This window comes from Lontra canadensis, unplaced genomic scaffold (genome assembly GCF_010015895.1).
Source record: "Lontra canadensis isolate GAN:19392208 unplaced genomic scaffold, GSC_riverotter_1.0 scaffold9, whole genome shotgun sequence".
Taxonomy (NCBI): domain Eukaryota; kingdom Metazoa; phylum Chordata; class Mammalia; order Carnivora; family Mustelidae; genus Lontra; species Lontra canadensis.
In genome coordinates, this window is record NW_022631003.1 from 8,000,876 (window position 1) to 8,025,243 (window position 24,368).

Here is a 24,368-nt window from a genome sequence, read left to right on the forward strand (position 1 = left end):
CAAGTGTCTTTGCCCCAGGCGGAGTTGCACCGCCCTTACCAGGGGCCAGGCTGAGTAATCCGCTTGGGTTTGCTTTCGGGAGCTTTTGTTCCCTGAGCGCTTTCCGTAGAGTTCTGGAGGACAGGAATGAAGATGGCGGCCTCCCAGTCTCCGGCCTGGAGGAGCCGAGAGCCCGGGGCCCCACTCCTCAGTGCACCCTCAGAGAACAGCGCCCAATTACTCCCGTCTGCCTGGCCTCTGGCCGCGCTCCGAGCTGACCGAGCCTGAGACCGGTTCAAGGTAAGCCCAAGCTGTGAGCTCACTCCTCGGCTCCGTCTCTGTAGCCGGCTTCCCCGTTCTAATACCTGCAAGCTCTGCGACACTCAGACACCCCGATCCTTCTGTGACCCTGCGGGACCTGAGGCCACACTGGCCCCACGTGGGCTTCACCCCAGTTAACCCTCTGGAGCGATGTCCCTCAGCGGAACAGACTTTTAAAAGTCCTGATTTTGTGCTCCGTTGCTACGCCGCTTGCTGGGAGCCGGCCCCTCCCCCCGCGGTCTATCTTCCCGTCGCTTTGGATTCACTTCTCCGCCAGTCCTACCTTTCAGAAAGTGGTTGATTTTCTGTTTCTAGAATTGCTGTTCTTCTCTTCGATCTCCTGTTGGATTTGTAGGTGTTTGCAATCTTTAGATAAACTATCTAGTTGATCTCCCGCACCTGAAGTGGTCTCAGCCTGCTACTTCTCCGCCATCTTGACTCCTCCCCCAATCCAACAGCACATTAAAAAGATTATCCACCATGACCAGGTGGGATTCAACCCTGGGCTACAAGGATGGTTCAACATTCGCAAATCAATCAATGTGATAGAACAAATCAATAAGAGAAGAGAGAAGAACCACATGGTCCTCTCAATTGATGCAGAAAAAGCATTTGACAAAATCCAACATCCGTTCCTGATTAAAACGCTTCAAAGTATAGAGATAGAGGGAACATTCGTGAACTTCATCAAATCTATCTATGAAAGACCCGTTCAGATCAGGAACACGACAAGGATGCCCACTCTCACCACTCTTGTTCAACATAGTATTAGAAGTCCTAGCAACAGCAATCAGACAACAAAGAGAAATAAAAGGTATCCACATTGGCAATGAAGAAGTCAAACTCTCTCTCTTTGCAGATGACATGATTCTTTATATGGAAAACCCAAAAGACTCCATCCCCAAACTACTAGAACTCATACAGCAATTCAGTAACATGGCAGGATACAAAGTCAATGTACAGAAATCAGTGGCTTTCTTATACACTAACAATGAAAATACAGAAAGGGAAATTAGAGAATCGATTCCATTTACTATAGCACCAAGAACCATAAGATACCTGGGAATAAACCTAACCAAAGACGTCTTTTCAGATTTAAATAAAAATTTATTGAAACCCAGTGTGTGGCAATTTTTATATAACTACAAATTCTCTGACATTGCTGTCTTTGCCTTGAATATAGGCTGATCTTAATACTTCATTATGATCAACTCCATGTGTTAACTTGGGCAGGTTACCTGTTCAAACACTAATTTAGGTATCTTGTAAATTAGGTTAAAGTCCAAATTCAGTTGACTTTAATAAGAGATTATCAGGGCACCTGGGTGGCTCAGATGGTTAAGCATCTGCCTTGGGCTTGGGTCATGATCTCTGGGTCCTGGTATCGAGACCCACATTGAGCTCCCTGGTTGCTCAGCCAGGAGTCTGAGTCTGAGTCTCCCTTACCCTTTCCCTCTGCCTCTCTCCCTGCTTGTGTACTTTTTCCATCCTCTCTCTCAGATGAATAAAATCTTAAAAACAAAACAAAACAGAAAAAATAAAAAGGAAAAGGAAAAAGAAAAGATTATCCTAGATGAACTGGGTAAACCTGATTCAATCCAATGGGAAGTTGTAGGAGCACAGCTGAGGCTTCTCAAAGTTCTGCCTATAGATAACTGCTTCAGAAGTGTCCAAGAGTTTCAGCTTGCTTTTCCTGATGGCCTGCCCTATAGTTTCCAAATTTGCCTATCCAGTCCCTAAAATTATGTAAGCCAATTCCTTTTGATTGGCACTTGCCTATTTGTCTATCTTTTCAAACTTCAGTATAGTGATTTGCCATATAACCATAATATACTGATAGGTGCATGAAAATCTTTTGATATTCTGTTTTTATCTTTTTTTTTCCTTCTTGTTGCAAGGTTGAGAATGACTTCCAAGCTCTTTACATTTTTAAAGTGAAACTAGAACCTTCTAAGTGCTACATCCATGTGAATGTCAGTTGGGGGATGGTGGCACAGTGTTCAGGAAAATATGATCATTAAAATAACTGGCATACATTTATTTTATTATTGTTTTCCCCTTTATATAAAAAATATGAAAACTTAAGCAAGTGGCATGCATATAAATGTCTTGATTAGGGTTTTATTATTTTTAAAGAGTTGGTTCTAAATATTTGGTTATATAAATGCTAAGAAATGGATATTTCTTGCAATTTCTACCTAGGCTTTACACTATGATAAGGAGATGCAAAGGGACTGTGAAATAGGTAATCTGACCATACTTGGAATATTTGCAGGATGCTCCATATATTCTTAGAGTCAGATAAGAGGATAAATGCCTGGCATGAACACCATAGTGACTGGCCCAGACTCTCATTTCGTGTCCCTGCTTCTATTCTTGCCAAACTAAAAAAGGATTATGAACCAGTAAATGACAAAGAAGACCATTGTTAATAGCAGCTAACTTTCATTATGTGCCACAAAGATGACTTTTTTGTCCCCTGAAAAGTCTTTCCTTCCTTCCAAACTCATTGCTGTGTAGCCTAAAAAAATAGCTGAATTGCTCTGGGCATCTGCTTGAAAGTGAGGGCTAAAAGTAGAGTGTGCCTTTACTTAACAATAACAATTAGAATTTTCTTTCTCAAATAACCTCACAAACACGATGGTTCACAACTGGCATGCTGTGACCTAGTTTCAGTTGGTTTTATAAGAATATTCATTATAATAATGCAGTAACCAAAACTCAGCATGCTGAGCAGCTAGAAACCAATTTGTCAGACTTCTACAATTCCCATCTATCTATTTCAGGGGATTGTTGTTCTACAGGTACTCAACTATATGTAGATATTCTTACACTTTTTTATACTTATATTTTTCTTTGTTCCCTTGCTCCTTATGAAAAAAGATTCCCAAAACAAAACCTGGTGTAAAATTCAAGTGCTTATTAGCTGAGAATACATTTTCTCAACTAATTTCTTCTAGGGACATGGGGAAAAATCCTAAAGAAATAACAATGGATTTTTAATGTATTTTCAAATCACAGATAACAGTAAAATTCTGTGGTTCTCTAAAGAGTGGATAAGTAAAAAGAATACTTCATATAGAGTGTATAATATTCCTGGAGAATGTATATCATAAATTCAAAGCAAGTCTAGTTTTGTTACTAGAAATATTCTACTCTAATTTATGCTTTCTTAATTTGTTAAAGAAACAAATAGCACAAATTTCTTTGGGATAAGGTATTAAAATATAGAGTATTATATGCAACATTTCAATATCCTTATTCCATTGTTTTTATTCCTTGAAATTTCATCAATATTATCGCAAACTACATGCCTGCTTCCTCCATATACATATACATACATATATATATATGCATATATATATATGTCCATATATCTCCTGTTATTCAGCTTTGGTTTTCCAATTCTCTAATTAGAAAATTAGCTACGCTATACCTAACTGGATACCAAATCGTCTCTAAATTTCTGCTGATGTTTTAATCATACAGAAATTTCAACTAGAAGTTATGCTTTTTCCTGCTATCTTAATAAATTAAAAGTATATTTTCTATAAACTGAGATGTTTCTTGCAAGGAATATAGATAGTCATGTAACCAAGAACTATTTTTGAACTGAATAAAGGATATTGGATAACCATTTGGGAGATACTGTAGTGATCAATGAGCTTGAAGGATTACTGAGTAAGGTTTTTTTTTTTTTTTAACAAATACATTGACATATTTATTTTTATAGATTTGTTTTATATCATAGAAACATTTATTCTGAAGGTCCTTTCACTGTTGACAAAAATGATAGAATGTTTCTTTTGAAATTGTCCTTAGACACCATGTTCTATTCATTAATGTTATGGATTCTGTCAGTTCTAGGCACTATTGCTAGACTCAGGAGCATCAGGTCTAGAAAGTATGCAGCTTACATTTTTCCTTTTCTTGGCTTTTGAGTCTTGATAAGAGTCAGTTTTGACCTAAAAGGCATGACCTCCCTTAATGCATCATACACTTGTTCTAAAGAATCCATTACATAAAACTACAGGGAGAATTAAATTTATGAGGGATAGTTTCCTAATGAAGCAATTTAACATTTTTGAAGTCAAAACAGGAATAAATTTTTCCTTTTTAAAAAACTGCTTTGTTAATCATCTGTTACTCCTCTAGATCAACTGGTTACCTGCTAGAATGCTTTAGAAAACAGAAAAAAAAAAAATGCAGATGGTATGGTTTTTTTAGTTCTAAGTTAACATGTCATACATATATGGAAAAATTGTTATACAATTATTCAATCATTCAACAAATATTCAGTGATAGCCTACAATGCACTAGACACTGAGTTTTGTGCTAGATTATCTATTGTGAATATACAGATTAGTAGTTCTATAGGGGTGTACTGTTTCTCTTATGAAGTCTATTTAGTATTTCTATGAATCATAACATTTCCTGCTGTGTTGTAGGTAGAGGGGTGAAAATAGATTGTTAGAAAAAAATGTAAATATCATAGTAAGAGTAGTAAAGAATGACTAGAAATGTCAAATAGGTGTGACTAGGTAGAAAGAAGGCCTGACATTGAACTTCAAGATAACGTAGGGATCACAGCCCCATAATTGAATTAATATCCTAAACCTGATACTAACAATCCTACCTTGGGGGAAAGGAATGATCTGTGTGGAACCAGAATAATTTTAGTATGATACACTAAATACTGTAACAGTGCTGAAATGATTAGTAAACTTGAGACCATGACCTGGACTTGACAGATATGGAGGAAAGAAGGCAGATAGCAGGAGAGGAATTAATAATAAAGGAGAGAAGAGGCAGAGGCATTTATGCCAGACCTGCTCTTTTATCTTTGACTGTCAACCAGAATAAGAATAACCTTGAGAGGAGTCTTCTCAGATGGTAAGAAAGAAGTCTCTGGTACGTATCTTCTGAATTGTTACTGAAAACAGTCCCTTCCTCACTTCTTTCACCAAATGTCCATTGAGCACTTCTCATATGACAAGATATTAGATATGCTCTGGGATATAGCAGATCATCCTTACAGAGCTTATATTGTTATGTAGAATTTGCTTGGGAGCTATTAATTTGGAATCTTATACATTATTTGATTTGTGATTACTGAATTGGGTTAAAGTCAGAGGGCCAATAATTACCTACTTTAAAACTAAAGTCATTTATTTTTATAATTTGTATTATAAACAGAAATCCATCAAAACAAGTTAACTCATTTGATTACCACGTATAATTAGAACAAATGATTTTAACTGATTCCCCAGGAAGTTACTTTGCTCAAAGATGAACATTTCCTCATTTTTTGGCTAAAGTCAATTAGATTACATTGGCTATAAAAATATTCCTCAATAAAAATAACCATATTTATATATAATATATATGCCTATACATAGGGTAAGCTCTGTTGCTTTAATTTTTATGTACACATAAAAGTACATATATTTTGTTATTACATTCATATGTATATAATGTCTATATGAATGTAATAAAGTGTGGTGTAACTTAATACATGATAAAATGCCTTTAGGACATCTTATAATGAAACCAAGTTTATGGATACAGAAATTTGTGTACATAAAATTTAAAAAAGATTTAGATTACTCTAGCTCAAATACTTTAAAAAGGTGTTTACTTCTAAAAAAATAATTGTTTTATGACTCTAGCCAAAAATGTGTTAGTCATCTTGATCTTTTCCCTCTACTCTTCGTGTAAAAGCAAAATTTAGGCTAATGTCTGATGTAAGCAGTGAGTGAACAAAGGTTTGAAATGGACTAAGTAGATGTGATGCTCTAAGCATCTCTAATCCTGACGCAAATATGCCATTGGTAAATTCTATAATATATATAAGGTGAGACTTTTTTCTCAGCAGGGAAAAAAATAAGAATATGAAATAAGTTGATGTAAGCTGGTTTAATTTTCCACTCCGTTCCACATGTTGATGGTCCTCATAATTCATACCTGAGGGAAAGTACAAGCAAGGCAGAAGACATCTGAAACCAGATAAGCCCTACTGTATAAGGGAAAGTGCCAATTAAAGAACATGTATTATCAACAAGAAATCATGAGTGCATTAGTGCATAGTTGAGAAGGAAAATAATTTGGCTTAAGAGGATTAGAAATCCCCAGTTCCTAGTTACAAGTAATTCAACCACATAGTAAAATAAACAAATTCAATAATATATGAAGTTTATGAACAAAGACAGTCAAAAAGGGAGAAGTGACAATATGATGATACATGCAAAGCTTTGTTCTTATTGCTTCTGAAAAATCTATGTTTCAGTAAGGTCTTACTATGAGGAGAAAAACAAAGCTTGCTGTTAAATCCTTGGGGCTAAACTACAGCTTTGCATTGATTTTTATGTGTTCTTTTCTCTAAAAAATCACATTATTTATTAAAATTGCAACACTGCAATAATTGATACACAGTTAAAGTGTTCTAAAAAATAAACTTTGCAAGAGTTATGATTCATTTATCTCTGATTTCACTGGTTTTGTTTGGGTTATTTGTACATTAATGTTCAATATGGTTTAATTTACTCTATGCCCATGTGTTATTCATAAACTGTGTTAAGTGCCACCAATGAAAACAAATCTATTGAAACAAAAATAAGAAAGAAAGCTATTCTTCTTTCCTCTGATGATGTGGCCTTTCCTAATGTCCCCCATGCAAAAATAAAGATAATAATTTATCTCTATTTCAAATAATTGTTCTGAAGATTGAACAATTTAAAAACAATTTAAGCGATAATGCTTTACCATTACATAGAATTTTGAAAAATCCATTAATTTTTTATTAATATAATAATTATTAATAAGAATGCCTTTTTTTGGACATGTAAAAATGAAATGGGGCAATTATAGGTAAGTATGAGAAATGATGGAAAAAAGGCTGACGCAACCACCCAAGAGTTAATTAAACCTGTGTCACATTTCAGTCTCAAAAAAAAAAAAAAAATTAGATTTTGCTCAAGGGTCATTACTAGCCTTCAGTACCTACCAAGTAGCAAAAAAACAGGAAGACATCCTCAATTAACCTCTCCCCCACCCACTTATACTACATTATCATACCTTTCATTTTTCAGGACCATGGAATATGACTTTGTCTCAGTAATTGAGACAAAGTAATTTGTTGCTGCCACAAACTTGCAAATATGGATACGCTCTTTTCTTTCCCTGTCTCCTCCCACCAGCATGCAGGTGTGAGGAGATAGAGAAGAGGAAGAACAATTTCAAAATTCAGTGAATTTCTGACTAGTAAATAATTAAATTCAGAGTAAAGTAGAGGATCCTTATAGTTACACAGGAAGTTCCTAAGTGGATTCTACATAGAAAATCAGAGACTAGATACTTGGTTTGGAGAGACAAACCAAGATGTCACCATTTTAAATGTATGTGATCTTAAGCAAGTTTCTCAAACATACTGGCCCTCAAAATAAAATGTGAAAATAGGCAAAATACTTAGTATATTGCAGGTATACAATTGATACCAAGTAACCACATCATGATGGTGATATCAGACATCAAATATATCCTAAAAGTCATTAGTACAGATATCTATAATTTGGCATTATTTATCCACCAATGTAAGTCTTATGATTTTATAGAATATTCTCCTTTCATTTTGAAAAACTTGGGAGTTGATTAGAATGAATATCCTAATGCTAGACTTACTGAGAACAAGTCAAACTTAATAAATGGCATGTTCAAACCAGACTTTAATAAATCAAGCATTTCCTTTCTTTTGTGAATTAATCAATATTTGCATATTGCATGTTTATCAATTTGAATATCAATTATTCACATGAAATGCAGTAGAAATGAATGAACATAATTAAATTATGTCAATTAAATTTGTATTAAGCCCAGATTATTCTCAGGATTTTTAAAATAAATTTCTGCTATTAGTATTTTTGCTATTTATGAATTAATCCTAAAATTAAAATGTAGGAAGGGGCACCTGGGTGGCTCACTCAGTTAAGCATCCAGCTCTTGATTTCGGCTCAGGTCATGATCTCCAGGTCGTAAGATAGAACCCTGCCTTGGGCTTCTTGCTGGGTATGGAGCCTACTTGGGATTTTCTTCTCCCTCTCTCTCTGCATCTCCAATTCCTTGTTAGGGCACATGCATGAGCTCTCTCTCATAAAAGAAAAATTAAAATGGAGGAAAATTGTTACAGGTCCAATTGATTATTGTGACCATTACTTGCTCATTATTTCATTAATCTGATAATGATATTATTATCAATAATACTCTTGCCTAGTTTTTTTTTATAATTACTTTTTAAATCTTAAAATTATAAAGTGCAACATGTAGCATTTTTCTGATGGTTCCTATAAACAAAACAAAACAAAACAAAAAACACAAGAATAATATCTTGCTTTTTTAAAAAATCTTTTCATATTTCTCATGTACTATTTTTTAAATGGCATGGAGCCCAACACAGAGCTTGAACTCATGACTCTGAGATAAAGAGAGATGAGATTAAGAGTCTGACACTTAACCAACTGAGTCACTGAGGTGCCCCCCAATATATTTTAATAGGTCCCTATATACATGGCTGAGCTGTAACAAAAATATTACTAAATTAATATAAATCTTAATATAATCAATATTATTATATTATTTTTTATTAATATTATATTATTAATATAAATCTTAAGTAGCTATAATTTGTTAATGTATCTTTCTAGTTCATGAAGAATATATTACATTTCATGACTTTTAACACTGCAAAGCAATGACTTTCTCAAAGTCAGAAATTTAAATATATCATGATTTTTTGATATGTTGTAATAGCACCAACAAGACAAAATTTGGGGTCTCTCTGTACCTTGGGTTAATTTGCTGTATTCAATCAAGAATACTGAATTTAACAGAGTCCCTGCTACATTTGTAATGCTCAATGAATTTGATTTTCATTCTATCTCTGCCACCTTGCATTAACTTTTTAGATCCTCTCTTCAATTAGACATGCTCTTTACCTCATGTTCAAAATCATGTTTACACTGCAGGTTTTCTAAGTCCTTCTCTAACTGAATAATCTTACTTGGGTTATTACTTTTCTATGATTCATCCTAGCTCCATGTATTTAATGCATAGTTTAAACATTCATACATTCTTTCATGGTTTGTCACAGTTCATGTTGCTTTACTTGCCCCACTTATGTTGCTCTATTATTCAGATGCCCTAAAGATAAAAATACAACACTATACTATAAATATTGCTTATTTTATATTAGTTTAATAGTTGAAATTTATATTAAGTGTTCATTTAGTTTTTAGAGTAAATAAAATTCATATTTTCATTATGTCATTTCTAATGTTGATGTTAGCCAGTCATTGGAGCTGAAATTGTTTTCAGGTAAGAAAAGCAAAGATACGTCATTTTAAATTGTTTGCATTTATAAAGCACATATTTTGACATAATTATTGTACTCAAATGATGGGTTAAAATCTGATAAATACTTAAACTCCATGGATTAATCCACTGATGCAAATTTATGTAAACCAAAGTACTCAGAATTTATGCTACTTAAAAGATACTATAATGTGACGAGCTAAAACTTCTGATAAAAATGGGGGTAAAAAGTTACTCTTAGAATTGCCATTATGAACATAGTCTATTTGTATTTGCCCCCCTCTATGCTGAACATTTTGATCTGTGATTTATGAAAGACACTTCTGTTGCTGTCTTGAAAATTCCATTTCTCATGAGTAATCTATTTGAGAAGTTCTTCGGTCTTGTTTTGTAAGTGGAGGACAAGTGAAGGTTGTGAATGAAGGAAAACACAAGTAGTTGGGGCCTGAGTTTGACAAAAGAAGGGGTTAAAATCTTACCTGGCTCTGAGAAAAACAGCTCTGTTAAGTGATAAAAACAAAAGTTAAAACAACAAACAACAACAAAAAGCACCCAGAAAAAGGATCTTGAGATCTTTTCATGTGGTTTCAGATTTTACTTAGTCTAAGTCCCTCATGCAGAACACCTGGGATTCTCTAAGAATTAGATAGGAAGCACAACTAAAATGATGACTTGATTGCTCCTATTTCCCATATGTCTCAAAATCTTAATTGACTTTCATAGTCCAGTGTAAGTGCCACATCCATCATGAATATTTACCTAAACATTTCGACATTTATGATCTATTTCTTCAAATCCATACGGCATCTATTTCTTGCATTATACGATTTGGTGTTAATTACTACTTCATAATAGTTAAGCAATGTTTTAAGACTATGTATTTATATTACCCTTCCCTAATCCCTCAAAGTAGTATTATATGTTCTTGTAATTCAAAGACTGTGATTCACATTTCACTTTTTTTGAAAGAGAGTGTGTTACTGAGTTGGGGGGGGAAGGGTCCATGGGAGAAGGAGAGAGAGAACTTTAAGCAGGCTCCATGCCCAGCAGGAAGCCTGACATGGGGCTCAATTTCATAAACCTGAGCTTAAGACCTGAGCTGAAATCAAGTGTTGGAAGCTAAATGAATTCAGCCATCCAGGTGCCCCCACATTTCACTTTTATGTGTCTGATACTAATATAACTGTAAACATGACCTTCTTTTTTGAGCTGTGACTTCAGTGTCAGAAACTTGACTTTGTCACTTACTAGCTGCATGACTTTGAGCAAGTCAACTCATATTTCTAAAACTATTTTTTACTATGAATAAGATACTCTAATAATATTGAATTCATATGGTTATAAGAATAAAATGAAATAAATAGTACTGGAACCATTAAATACTAGAAAAATTGGTTACAGTAACAAAAATTATGTCTAAATGAACAAAAAGTGCTTATTTATAAAAGTGCTTATATAATTTACTTAGGACTTGATATGAGGAACAATTGAGCAGACATACCATACTGTAATAATCATTCATCTCAACTGTTTTCTACATCAAAATTAAAAACAAAATCAATTCTTCAGCATTCAGCACCTTTATTGTTAAAGATGTTGTTTCTGTTTCCCATACAGACATGATGGTTTAGTCTTTCCCCATTTCTCAAGAAAAGATGTAAAACCAGGATACATTTATCCTGGCATAAAGTGCCCTAATTTCTTAGACTTGTAAGAATCTTCATGAAGAAGGCTTCATGACCAAAAACCCATATTCCATGCTTCTCAGTATGACTTTTATTGATATTACTTTAATAGGGAATCTAGTGAATTACAGCTTATTTACTATATTATGTATTTACTATAGTTGATATGCAGTAAACTGAAGACTGCTGGAGAAAGACATATGCTTATGGGGCCCAAGGTATTCTGCTGGGGAAGGAACTATAAAACAGTGAAATTTCCTTTTATTTAATTAAAGGAGGGGAGGTGGCAACTTCTCCACCTCCACACCCTAGGATGTCTTCACTTTGCAATCTCTCCTGGACTGTCTGCGTACATGTAACGATATGCATACAAAATAATTATCTTCCTCTTCTTTATTAATGCAAATTCTTTATTTTGTCTTTAGGGAGGGCATGATTTCCTATTTTCCCAACAGAACTGTATCTCAATCATTTCTAAAAGGTTCAGAGTTTTTGTAATCAAGAAGATTCTAATTAAAGCTTAGAGAAAAAGAAGGAATAAGGGCAAACTGTAAGTAGGAAAAAAGGGGTAGAAATTATTTGGTTTACACTATTTCTTGGTTCACTGTTGTGGACATCCTAATCTTGACACATTCATCAAAATCTGTGAGAAGCAGAGATCCTGCATCATAACAGGAGTTTAGTCAGCAGCCTGACCAGCCTGACTGGTCAGTAATCTGGAGAGCAGAGACTCATATTTTACTTATTACTGATTTCGGTGGTTAACTAAGGTTGCTTTTTCTGGAGCAAGGAGATTCTGGAGATGACTGTAAAGTCTTATAGGCTCTTTGAGGGACATCTAAGTCTCTATATTTAGAGAGATGCATGCACTTACTCTTTTTTTTTAAGATTTTATTTATTTTAGAGAACGAGCTTGGGGGGAGCATGCATGCATGGGGGAAGGGCAGAGGAGGAGGTAGAAGCTGGCTCCCCACTAGGCAGGGAGCCTCCTTTGGGGCTGGATCCCAGGACCTGGGATCAGACCTGAACCAAAGGCAGATGCTTAACTGACTGAGCCACCCAGGTGCCCCATTTACTCTTTTAACAATAAGTAATAGTGCAAAGGCAAGGATATAGCAGGAGAGACACCAATGATACAAAGTTAACATACTCTTTGATCTTCTGATCCTGTGCAGGAATAAGAGTTGGAATACTAAGAATATGACTTTATCATTTTGTCCGAACAGGAAGCCCTATTTCATATACTTCATCCACTTCTAATTAATTAAACATAATAATCCACTTGAAAACTTCCTATTTTTATTTAATTTTTATTTTTAAGATTTATTTGATAGAGAGAGCACAAGCAGGCAGAGCAGCAGGCAGAGGGAGAGGAAGAAGCAGGCTCTCTGCTGAGCAGGGAGCCCAACACGGGGCTTGATGTCAGGACCCTGGGATCATGACCTGAGCCAAAGGCAGACACCCAACCGACTAAGCCACCTAGGTGTCACCAAAACTTCCTATTTTGAAGGGAAACATTTTTTTATATTTGTTAGTTAAAACAATGTTTGAGAATTTGTAAAGACTGTGATTCTTATGCTGCTCGACTAAACTATAAAGTTTATACCACAAGAAATTTCTCATTTAATGCTCACCAAATTCTTATACATTTTTCATTTGTGAATTATTCATATTTACTAATCAAGTAATGCTATGAAAATTATATAATAAGGAAGAAAAATTACTTCCAGATCCTGAAGGTAGATGTCTTAATGGTCCATATTAATTCATACTTTAACTAAATAATGAATTAAGAATTTGCTACTATAAAAATCTATTAAATATAAATTAAAGTTATAAAGATATAAAGTTAATTATCACTTAATATCTTCTTTTTTGAAGAAAGCATGACGTTTTAATGTATAGAATAAGTACACAGGAGAGAAAAATACAGTGAATCATTAAAATATATTTCTTGGTTTCTATTTCTATATGGTTTCTATTAAGTATTAGCAAATTATATAACAGACAAATATTTATAAACCAATTTGTCTAGCACATTATTTTCAAGGTATTTACTGTTCTTTGTAACAGTACAGGGGATATTGAAAAGGGTTCTGAAATGGTGTCCCGGCTTGCAGAAGCAAAAATCACTAGGTGAGTTTTCATCTGCCAGTAGATGTATTTGAAGTAGCCAAAGACAAGACTTTAAAATAAAGCTTTAAACTCACAAGCTCCATCATGAATAAAATTAAAAGGCTTTATTGCCTTCATTAGTTTTCTTTACCCCAAATCTCAAGAATTTGCTTTCAATATCATCCATCAGAATCATCTGCAGAGGAAAGGTCACAGATCTAATTTTTCATTCAGGCACAGAGGACATTAACATCTAATATACAATGTGAGATATCATATATAATAATTAGGATGTAATTACTTTCATATATTTCCTCATAGATGTCTTTAGGCACTAGCTGTTCTTCTACTTCAAGAAATCACAGTGGATGCTGTTCCTATGGTTACCAGGAGGGGTGCATTTATGGAGATAGCTCAAGACCATAAAAGGAGTGAGAAACTAAGCTGCAACTGCCAGGGAGTCTGATGAAATCACTCTGCCCATCGGTATTTCTCAGTTATCACGATATTAAGATTGTGCTCTTTACTAAGAACAAAACAAAAAGTGAAATATTTTACATGAAAAAACTAACTTAATTAATTTTTGGTCTACTGTCCAGTTATTGCTGCAGCTCTAGATTCCTGATAAAATTGGTAAAAAATAAAAATTGGGGAAAAGAAAGAAGTCTATCATTTTAGAGGACATGGCATTTTCAAAGAAGCATTCTCTCAAATGTTACTGAAGTGATTACTGGAATAGTTGACTAATATTTAAAAATAATAATCCATGGGAAATAGCAATGTTCTGTACACAATTTTTAAGTTTATTTAATTGAATATGAGCCTCATCTTTTTTGTTTTTTGTTTTTTGTTATTTTTGTTTTGTTTTTTGTTATTTTTGTTTTGTTTTTATAATGGTCTGAAGTAAAACTTCCCTATTTTGACAAGATGTTTGCTAAAAGAGGAAGAAAGAGATAAGGAAATTACAGCATCACAGGCTCTAAAAGGAAGTAAAGTAGAATTAGAGAGTGAAATGAAGATGGTAGTAAATTATTAATCTTCTTTAGAGGAAACTGCCAGTTTTAGTAAGAAATCTTTCATCTTTCACTTTTCTTGTCCATCTATTTGCATAAGAACACTCCATTGGGTAAAGTACCTAAACATTCTTACTTTTAAGATGAAAAACAACAATCTTCATTGTACTAAAGTTTGCAAGAATATAGATATTTATACCTACACATATATATTCCCTTTTATGTTCCCTTATCCAATCAAAGGTAAGATATTTAATCATTTTTATTTAGTTCATGATATTATTTGCTTTTAAAATCCAGGTTAAAAAAAAGTCCCAGTTGAAGCCTATGAAAAGTACCATAGTTTTTTCAAACTCTGTATTTTTGCATGTTTCTGACATTAAACATCTTAGAGAAAGCAGTGTTCATCAGTTCAGCAAGCTTGGCTGTCTGACTGCCAGAGCTGAAAAGACTAAAAAAAAAAAAAGGGAGGGGGGAAGCAATTTATGTGAATTTTCTAATTAAGCAAAGGAAATCCAAAGGTATTTACTTGAACCTACCATCGAGTATCCTGACATATTTTTAAACTGAATAGGATATAATTATTTGTGTATGTCAACAAATACCCAGTGGCACATTTGAGAACAACATCTATTAAAAAGCAGATACCCCCGTTTTCCTGGGAAGATTCTGAAATAATTAAGTTAGTAAATCATCACCTAGTCAGGACATCAAGCTCCCACAGCTACTCTCCTTGATCTTCACCTTAATTATGTATCTGTCTTGATCCCTGACTATAAAATGTACTGACATGCATGTGCCTTTGACTGCTCTATTCTGGAGATACTTCACAAGCTATTCATGATTTAATGTTTTTATTCTAACTCCCCATGTTTCTTTGACATATGTATCCAGAGAGAGGTGTCTTCTGTAACTTGCAAAGTCCTATGGGGTAAGCTACTTAAAATCAATTCCCATTGTTCAGTAACCGCAAGATTGACATTTGCAATCAGACAGTTCTTTAGTGCTTAATGTCATGATGAGAATGATTATGATAATTTTTTATTTTGATTGGAGTATAAATATATATAAAGAAGACAGAGTTAATAACATCTGTTTCAAATGTACATGTACATAACCCCCCCACATACACAAATAAGGTAAAATATGTTATTAAAGACCTTCCTTATCTCTAAAATCTGTCAAGATCACAATTATGCTTTGAATAATTAAATAAAGAGAATGTAATAAGATAAATTAATACCACCAACAAAAAAGGAATGTAATGTTGATTATTTATTATGGTGATATAGTAGTATAATTGTATTTTGGAAATATATCTTAGTTTTATTTCTTCTATATGCTATTTTGACTTTCCAGTATCATTAATATATATATGTATAAATCTGTGATTTTCTGTTAGAAAAAAAATATAATAATGTGTGCCTATTATTCAGTTAGATGACAGATAAGATGAAATATTAGAAGTGAATATTCTGCCAGAGAAGTATTAATTATTCTCTATAGTGCACCTATAATATTCTCTTCAGGGAAGTGATACTGTCTATTGTAGAACCAAGAAAGAACAGGTTAATGAGAAAGTAATATTATTAGAGCACTTACTACTGGATTTCCTTAAGGGATAATCAGAGGGAGGGAGCATAATATCACATCACCCAAGTCTGTGGAGTGAATGGATGAGGACATTATTCGAATAAGAAATAAGTGGCATTCCTAATATCTGTACCATACTCATCTTTTTATTTTTTAAGATTTTATTTATTTATTTGACATATAGAGATCACAAGTAAACAGAGAGGCAGGCAGAGAGAGAGGAGGAAGCAGGCCCCCTGCCAAGCAGAGAGCCCGATGTGGGGCTCGAGCCCATGACCCTGGGATCATGACCTGAGCCGAAGGCAGAGGCTTTAACCCACTGAGCCACCCAGGTGCCCCCCATACTCATCTTTGAAAGAAGTTGCCTGTGTCCTCAAGGCTTATCTTATAAAGATATCAACATTTTGAAAAATACAAAGACAAAAGATAGCAAGAAAAAAATAAGCCTCAAACTTTGACTAGTGATTGAATTTTTTCACCTGCTATTTATTACTATTTAATCTATACACGGGGAAAAAATCATCTGAGCTGTCCAGAAACATCTGGATGCTATGGCACCCAACAAATATAACAGCCACGCTAATGAGCCTAAAGATAGGAAGAGTATTACTTGGTTGCTGTTTCAGCCTTCAGCCAATGAATATAAATAGGCTTTCTTGGATCTTTTGTCCTACTAAAATGTAATCCAGTTTATTGAACTGGTGAATTACATTAACCATTTTGGCATCATTTCTTTATAAACCTACCATGATGTCCTTGTTCAGTTCTTCCTCTCTCTGTATTAGAGAAACCATATAAAATGATATGGTTTAAGCTCAGTGATTCTAATGATTGAAAAATAACATGCATAAGAAATGCTAAAAATATATAAGTGGCCATATATATAGTCATGCAAGATGAAAAAAAAAAAAGTAGAACTTCAACTTTCACATTTATTGTTATTTCTTCATCCAAAATGGTCTGCTTCAGTTTTGTCCCTGTGTAATGAGAATAATGATGGGGTCTGCTTTATAGGGTTTTGTAAAGATAAAATTAAGTAATGTATATAAAGTGCTCAACACAGAGCAAGTGCTGAGGAAATGTATTCATTGATATTATTACTCTTGTGGCTATTAGCATTTTATCAGAACCTCAAATCTAGAGCTGCATTTTATGATGACAAATTCATTCACAATTAGGAGGGAAGGCTACATGAGATTAGAAGGTGTACCTAGTTTAAGTAAAGGGCTTATGAAGATAAACGTGAAAAAACTGGCTCCTTTAGTCTGTCATTAAAGTCTAGGTTTTTTCCTAAGGAGAAATGTCTCCAATGAGTACCCTGATTATTCCCCTGCCTCAACTGGCAGTCATTACATTATATATAATTATAGATTCAAAGGTCATGTCCTGTGATCTCAGTTGCATTTTTTTTCTTGAGCATAATATAATATGAAACTATATCTATTATATATATACTATGGTCATTCTCATGAAATCTTTAACTTTTGCACTTCCATTGATCCAAATATGGGGAAAAGAAGACTAGTGATGCTAGAAAATTGTTTTGGGCTATGTGGAAATATGCAGGAATTGATACCAGGTTTTTAACAAGGGAAACTAGAAGTAATAATAAAAATATAATTTTAAGACAAAGAATTAACAATGGATCTAAAACTGCAGTTTTCATTTAGCAGAATTACAAAACATAAAATGAGTTTTATTATTTAAAAACTACTGTCATAAAAATGTTTTTCTATAACATTCAAAACCAATCAGTGACCTATATAAAAAAAACATTCTTTTTTCTTTCTTTCCTTTTTTTTTTTTTTTTTTAACAGATTGAGAAAACTAATTATGGCAGGTTAAGTGGTTTACTAGATCTCATGTATATGTAAACAAGAGATTTGAGGCAGGGAGTAATATCTTTACCCTCTAAACAAAATTTCTTAATATTTATATATTTCATCTTAAATATTCATTAATAAAACAAACATTTATAAGTAAAGTTCTAGCAACTCATTTTATTATAAATATATACCAAATTTCTCTCTTATAAAATCAACATTAGTGATTTTTTTATACAGGCTTAATGACGTCAAAGAAATAGCTTTGGACATCTACTCTGTTTTCATCGAAGGATATTCCATAGCTAATGGAATTATACCAAAAGTTATAAAGACACAAAGTGATCGAGAAAGCTTCCAGGTAACTGGCTTAAACAACTGGGTGGTCTGTGCTATTTGCTGAGAAAGAGAAGATGTGATCAAGGTAGAATTTGGGGGAGGGGAAGGGAGAGAATCAAGAGTTCTATTTTTCACACATTGTATTTGAAGGTACAGCTCAACATAAAAGATCCAACATCAAGGAGACAGTTTCGTCACACAAGTTTAGGGCTCATGGGATCTAATAGAAGCTGTAAATGGCTGTGTCATCAGCATACAGAAGTGGATGCATGCATGAATCCACTTAGACATAGGACAGAAATTAAGAGTTTGGTTCTTGAAACACTCCAACATTTAGAAACTGGGTGGGAAAGAGAAGCCAGCAAAAGAGAATAAGGCAAAACTCACTGTAAGACAAAAATTTTTAGAAAGTGACTATAAACAAGAGAATGTTTCAAATATGCTGAATTTAAAAATGAAGGCATGACATAAGTGGGTTCTGAAACTTTTGTCGGTTTGGTTGAAATAAAACTAATTTTTGAAAGGATTTCTACCAGTCTGGATATGATAAGAAAAACAGAACCAATAAGTAAATAATTTATTTTAGGAATTTGATTGTAAACAACCATGGGAACTCATTATGCTCTCCCTATGTGGAGCTGTTGCAGGAAGTCAGAAGAGTGGCCAGATTGACACTGATGGGAAAAGGGGAAACACGGAAAAATTAGAACATCCAAGAATGAATGGATGGAGCAAAGTTTGGAACTGGTTTCAGTCTCCCATCTCCTCCAAGCCTCCAGTTTCAATGATAAAGACTTCTTTCAGGAAGAGCTGGTGGTTTTGTCAATGATTTAAGAGTGCAAAAGGCCGAGAAGTCCAAAACCCTTAAGAAGGAGATGAAGTAGTAGCTAGAGTTGTTGTGAGCCCAGCTGTGGCAGATCCCAACCAAGGAGCCACTGGAAAAAATATAACCTGCCTGAGTTGCACCATTACCTCATCCCTTCATCTGTCTTCCCTAGAGTGAAAAAGAACATGACTTCACTTCCATTGTCTAAATCTCATTCACAATGTTTCATGTAACTCATGAAAACTAGAATTAGACAGGGAAGGAAATTTAAGGAAACTAGCTCCAGGTTAGCTAACTTGACAAAGCACAAATTCTTTTCAGGGCTGAAGAATAAATAAGGAGGTAAGTAAACAGTTCTTTTGAGGGTTTTGCTGAAACAGAATTAAAATGTAAATGTTTTTGCACAGATTTTGTTTTTTGATTTTTTTAACTTTTGTTCTATAAAATGGCTGATAATGGAGTAAAATGGTAGATAATGGAAAATAATTCAGCAGAAATGGAGAGAGTAATGCTGGAGGGAGAGAGGATGAGGACAGATGTAATAAAATCCATGAGAGGGTGAGATGAATAATTGCTATTAATACTCTAGGTGTAGGATATTTCTTCTTGGTCTTTCTTTTCACTATGTATTTCTAATGGAATTTAGTGGTTCACAACACAGACTCTGGGACAGACTGGTTTTAATCTTGACCATTACTTAATAGTTCTGTGACAAAGAGCAAAAATTTCTTTCCCTCAGATTTTCTTTTTAAAATGGTAATATTAATGGTAGCAACTCATAGGATCACTGGGAGACAAAATAATAATGGTATCCACTCATAGGTCATTGTAAAGACTCAGTAAGTTAATATTGGAATTCATGGAGAACTTATGGGTACTTAGTAAGTGCTGTGTTATTATTTAAATATTTGAACGCCTAAAGAATATAATTTAAAGAAATCTTTTTGGTTAACAAACTAATGTTATACTTTCTATTATTTAAATTCTTTACAAATATTGTTTTATTATCCCATAATATTCCAGCATGCAGAATGTAATAAAATGTAAGTAACTTTTAATTTTTCCATGATGGACACTCAGGATAACCAACTGTACATTTAGAACACTTCTAATTTCAAAGACATTATTTTTTCCTTGCTTTACATAATGCTGTAGTGAACATCTTTGAACATAAGGATATCTCCATTTACATTATTTCTGTAGAATAAACTACTAGAAATGGAATCAAGGAGTCAATGATTCCCAGCATTCTTGATGTTATTTTGAATAATAAAGGAAAGTAAGTTTAAAAATTAAGTTTTGACTTTGTTTTTTAAAAAATATTATCTTAAGACTTAAAATTTCAGAGGTGCCTAGCTAGCTCCTGCACTTCACTGATTGTCAATTACATTTTTTTTTTTTTTTTTTTTTTTTTTTTTTTTACAGACAGAGATCACAAGCAGGCAGAGAGACCGGCAGAGAGGGGGAAGCAGGCTCCCAACAGGGAGAGAGCCCAACGCGGGTCTCGATCCCAGGACCCTGGGATCATGACCCGAGCCAAAGGCAGAGGCTTAAACCACTGAGCCACCCAGGTGCCCCTGTCAATTACATTTTGATACTATGATTTGTTACACTTCACAATTAAATCATATGGATAATTCCTTTGTACAGTAATTGCATTTGCTATTTTAATAAGGAGTGGCAAAACTGCTAAGATAATATTCTTATCTGTCTCTAGCAATCTAAGAGTCTTCTTTGCATTACTAATTTGACCAAAGTTGGTATCTTCCAATGCGGTTCTCCTGTTAGTATATTTGTTAATGACCATAACTATGTCTTTATTTCATGATTTTATAATCATTACTTTATAAAATATATTTATGACAAATGTCCTTAAACATCTTCTGCCTATCATTTGCGAATTTTCCCTTGGTGACTGAAAGATTATATTGTGAATAAAATAGAAGAATATATGCCTACGTGAGGAAAGAAAGGATTTTATCCTATTTAAGAGAGTTCACAAATAATGCCATAATTACTTTTATTAGGAGCTGCCTCATTTTCTTTGCGATCATCTGTCTTTGGAGTGCAAAGACAGACTGTTCCTGAGAGACTGAGGCTAAATAAAATGCATCGCATTTTTTATTTCCACCATCAACCTGGTGTTAACATCCATAAGAAAATGGAAAAGTACACTTCTAAATAGTGCACTCTCATGGTTTCCTTGACATTGCACTCCCCTTATACCTTCTAATCTTTTCTTCTTTTTCTCCTTATATCATCATAGTTACTACCAATTAGGTGTTTAAAATTTTAGAAATCACTTGTGCATACTCCAAATGCCCTCTCTCCTTTACTTTCTGAATAACATTGTTGGGTAAGTATTTTATTGTAGAGAGGAAACCAACCTGCCACAAAATAACAATGCTAGTAAGAAAAGAAACAGAGAGGCATATTAAATCCAGAAGGTGTGACTGACTCAATTCGAGCATTCAAACCATTATCTAAGTACCACCCCTTTACCCCCACATCACTAGCTCCTTTCATCCACACAATCACTTAAGTGGCAGCAGGACCCAAGTTTCTGTTTACTGTAATCCATTCTCTCACTTTAAACACTTTACTTCAGTGACTTCTTTCTCATGATTTAAGATTCTACTGTAGGTTGGGGCTTCCACCGTTTGTTCACAACCTTAGAATCTACTTCTGAGCTAAAGAGTCTTATTTATCTGCCTTGGGGACTCCTGGAACCAAGGTGTTCCACAAGAAACTGTCCCATATATCTATAATTAATTACATAATTTCCCTGGCTTCATTCCTTCCCTGCCAACTGGTCTTTATCTTGAATTTTCTATCTCTGTGAATGCTCAAATATTCATGAGATTCTTAAGAAGTCCCCTTAAGAATTCACAAGGTCCTTAAGAGCCTTTAAGAAGTCTCTTTCCCATTCTACATTTTAATCAATCAACCAAGTCCTACTTCATTCCAATTATTATAAATATGAATTCATCTTCATTGTGTATCCTTACTGTCAGTAGCACACTACTTCTCTCCTTCATTTTCTTTATAACAGAATAACTTGTCTTTCTCTTCCATCTTAAATCCACCCTTCAGGTGATCTAAAAGTGATCTTTTAAAAATGCAATCCCTATCAAAATACCACCAACTTTTTCCAAAGAAATGGAGCAAATAATCCTAAAATTTATACGGAATCAGAAAAGACCTCGGATACCCAGAGGAATGTTGAAAAAGAAAACCAAAGTTGATGGCATCCCAAATCCAGACTTCAAGCTCTATTACAAAGCTGTAATCATCGAGACAGTATGGTACTGACGCAAAAACAGACACATAGATCAATGGAACAGAATAGAGAGCCCAGAAATGGACCCTTAACTCTATGGTCCACTAATCTTTGACAAAGCAGGAAAGAATGTCCAATGCTAAATAGTCTCTTCAACCAGTGGTCTTGGGAAAATTGGTCAGCCACATGCAGAAGAATGAAACTGGACCATTTCCTTACACCACACACAAAATTCGACTCAAAATGTGTGAAAGACCTCAATGGGAGATAGAAATCCATCCAAATCCTTGAGGAGAACACAGGCAGCAACCTCTTTGACCTCAGCCGCAGCAACTTCTTCCTAGAAACATTGACACAGGCAAGGGACGCAAGGGCAAAAATGAACTATTGGGACTTCATCAAGATCAAAAGCTTTTGCACAGCAAAGGAAACAGTTAACAAAACCAAAAGACAACTGACAGAATGGGAGAAGATATTTGCAAATGATATATCAGATAAAGGGTTAGTATCAAAAATCTATAAAGAACTTATCAAACACAACACCCAAAGAATAAATAATCCAATCAAGAAATGGGCAGAAGACATGAACAGACATTTCTGCAAAGAAGACATCCAAATGGCCAACAGACACATGAATAAGTGCTCAACATCACTCAGCATCACGGAAATACAAATCAAAACCAGAGTGAGATACCACCTCACACCCCTCAGAATGGCTAACATCAACAATATAAGAAACAATAGGTGCTGGTGAGGATGTAAGAAAAAGAGAACACTCTTGCACTGTTGGTGAGAATGCAAAGTGGGGCAGCCACTCTGGAAGACAGTTTGGAGGTTCCTCAGAAAGTTAAAAATAGAACTACCATATGATCCAGCAAATGCACTACTGGATATTTACCCAAGGAATACAAAAATACTAATTAAAAGGGATACATGTACCCTGATGTTTAATAGCAGCATTATCTATAATAGCCAAATTATTGAAATAGCCCAAGTGTCCATAGGCTGATGGATGGATAAAGAAGATGTGGTATATGTGTTATAGAAAGGGTATATGTGGTATATATGTGTATATACAATGGAATATTAGTCATAAAAAAGAATGAGATCTTGTCATTTGCAAGGATATGGATGGAGCCAGAGAGCATTATGTTGAGCAAAATAAGTCAAAGACAAATACCATACGATTTCACTCATATGGGGAATTTAAGAAAAAAAGAAAACAAGCACACAAAGGAAAAATAAAACAAGGAAGTTAACCAAGAAATGACTCTTACCTATAGAGAATTGATGGTTACCAGAGGGGAGGTAACTAGGGGGATGGGTAAAATAGGTGGTGAGGCTTATGCAGTGCACTTCTACTGATGGCACCAGGTACTACATGGAAATGTTGAGTCACTATACTGCACACCTGAAACTAATATTACATTGTATGTCTACTAACTGGAATTTAAATAAACTTTTTTTTTTTTAAAGAACCAAACACAGAATGACTTTGTCCTGATTTTGATCCCAACTGATTCCGAAAGTCTTTCATGAACTTTGCTTACTTCACCATCAGTAACCTGGTGACATTGTAACTAAGCTGCCCTTAAGTATCTTTTATTCTGTCTTGCTTCCATGACATCATCCTAGTTTGTCTTCATTTATACTTTTTCACTACTAAATACTTTTTTTTACAGTATTAAAGTTAGAACCATAATTCTCCCACTTTTAGAAACTATAGCATCCCCTCAGTAAATATACTTGAAATTTAACTGAATTCAGAAATTTCTACTGAAATAAGAAAAAGTGCTTCTATCATAATCTTTAAAATATCACTTTATAGAATTTGTAACATCTACATTTTATAGATATATTGGTTTAAGAATGTTTTGTTGAAAGCTGTCATCATCAAGACAGCATGGTACTGGCACAAAAACAGACACATAGATCAATGGAACAGAATAGAGAGCCCAGAAATAGACCCTCAACTCTATGGTCAACTAATCTTCGACAAAGCAGGAAAGAATGTCCAATGGAAAAAAGACA

The 24,368-nt window shown here is 34.2% G+C and overlaps 1 pseudogene; it reads left to right on the top strand.

Moving 5' to 3' along the window:
* Positions 1-13,449: 13,449 nt before the first annotated feature.
* LOC116866376 overlaps positions 13,450-24,368 on the top strand; it is a 45,233-nt pseudogene continuing 34,314 nt past the window's right edge.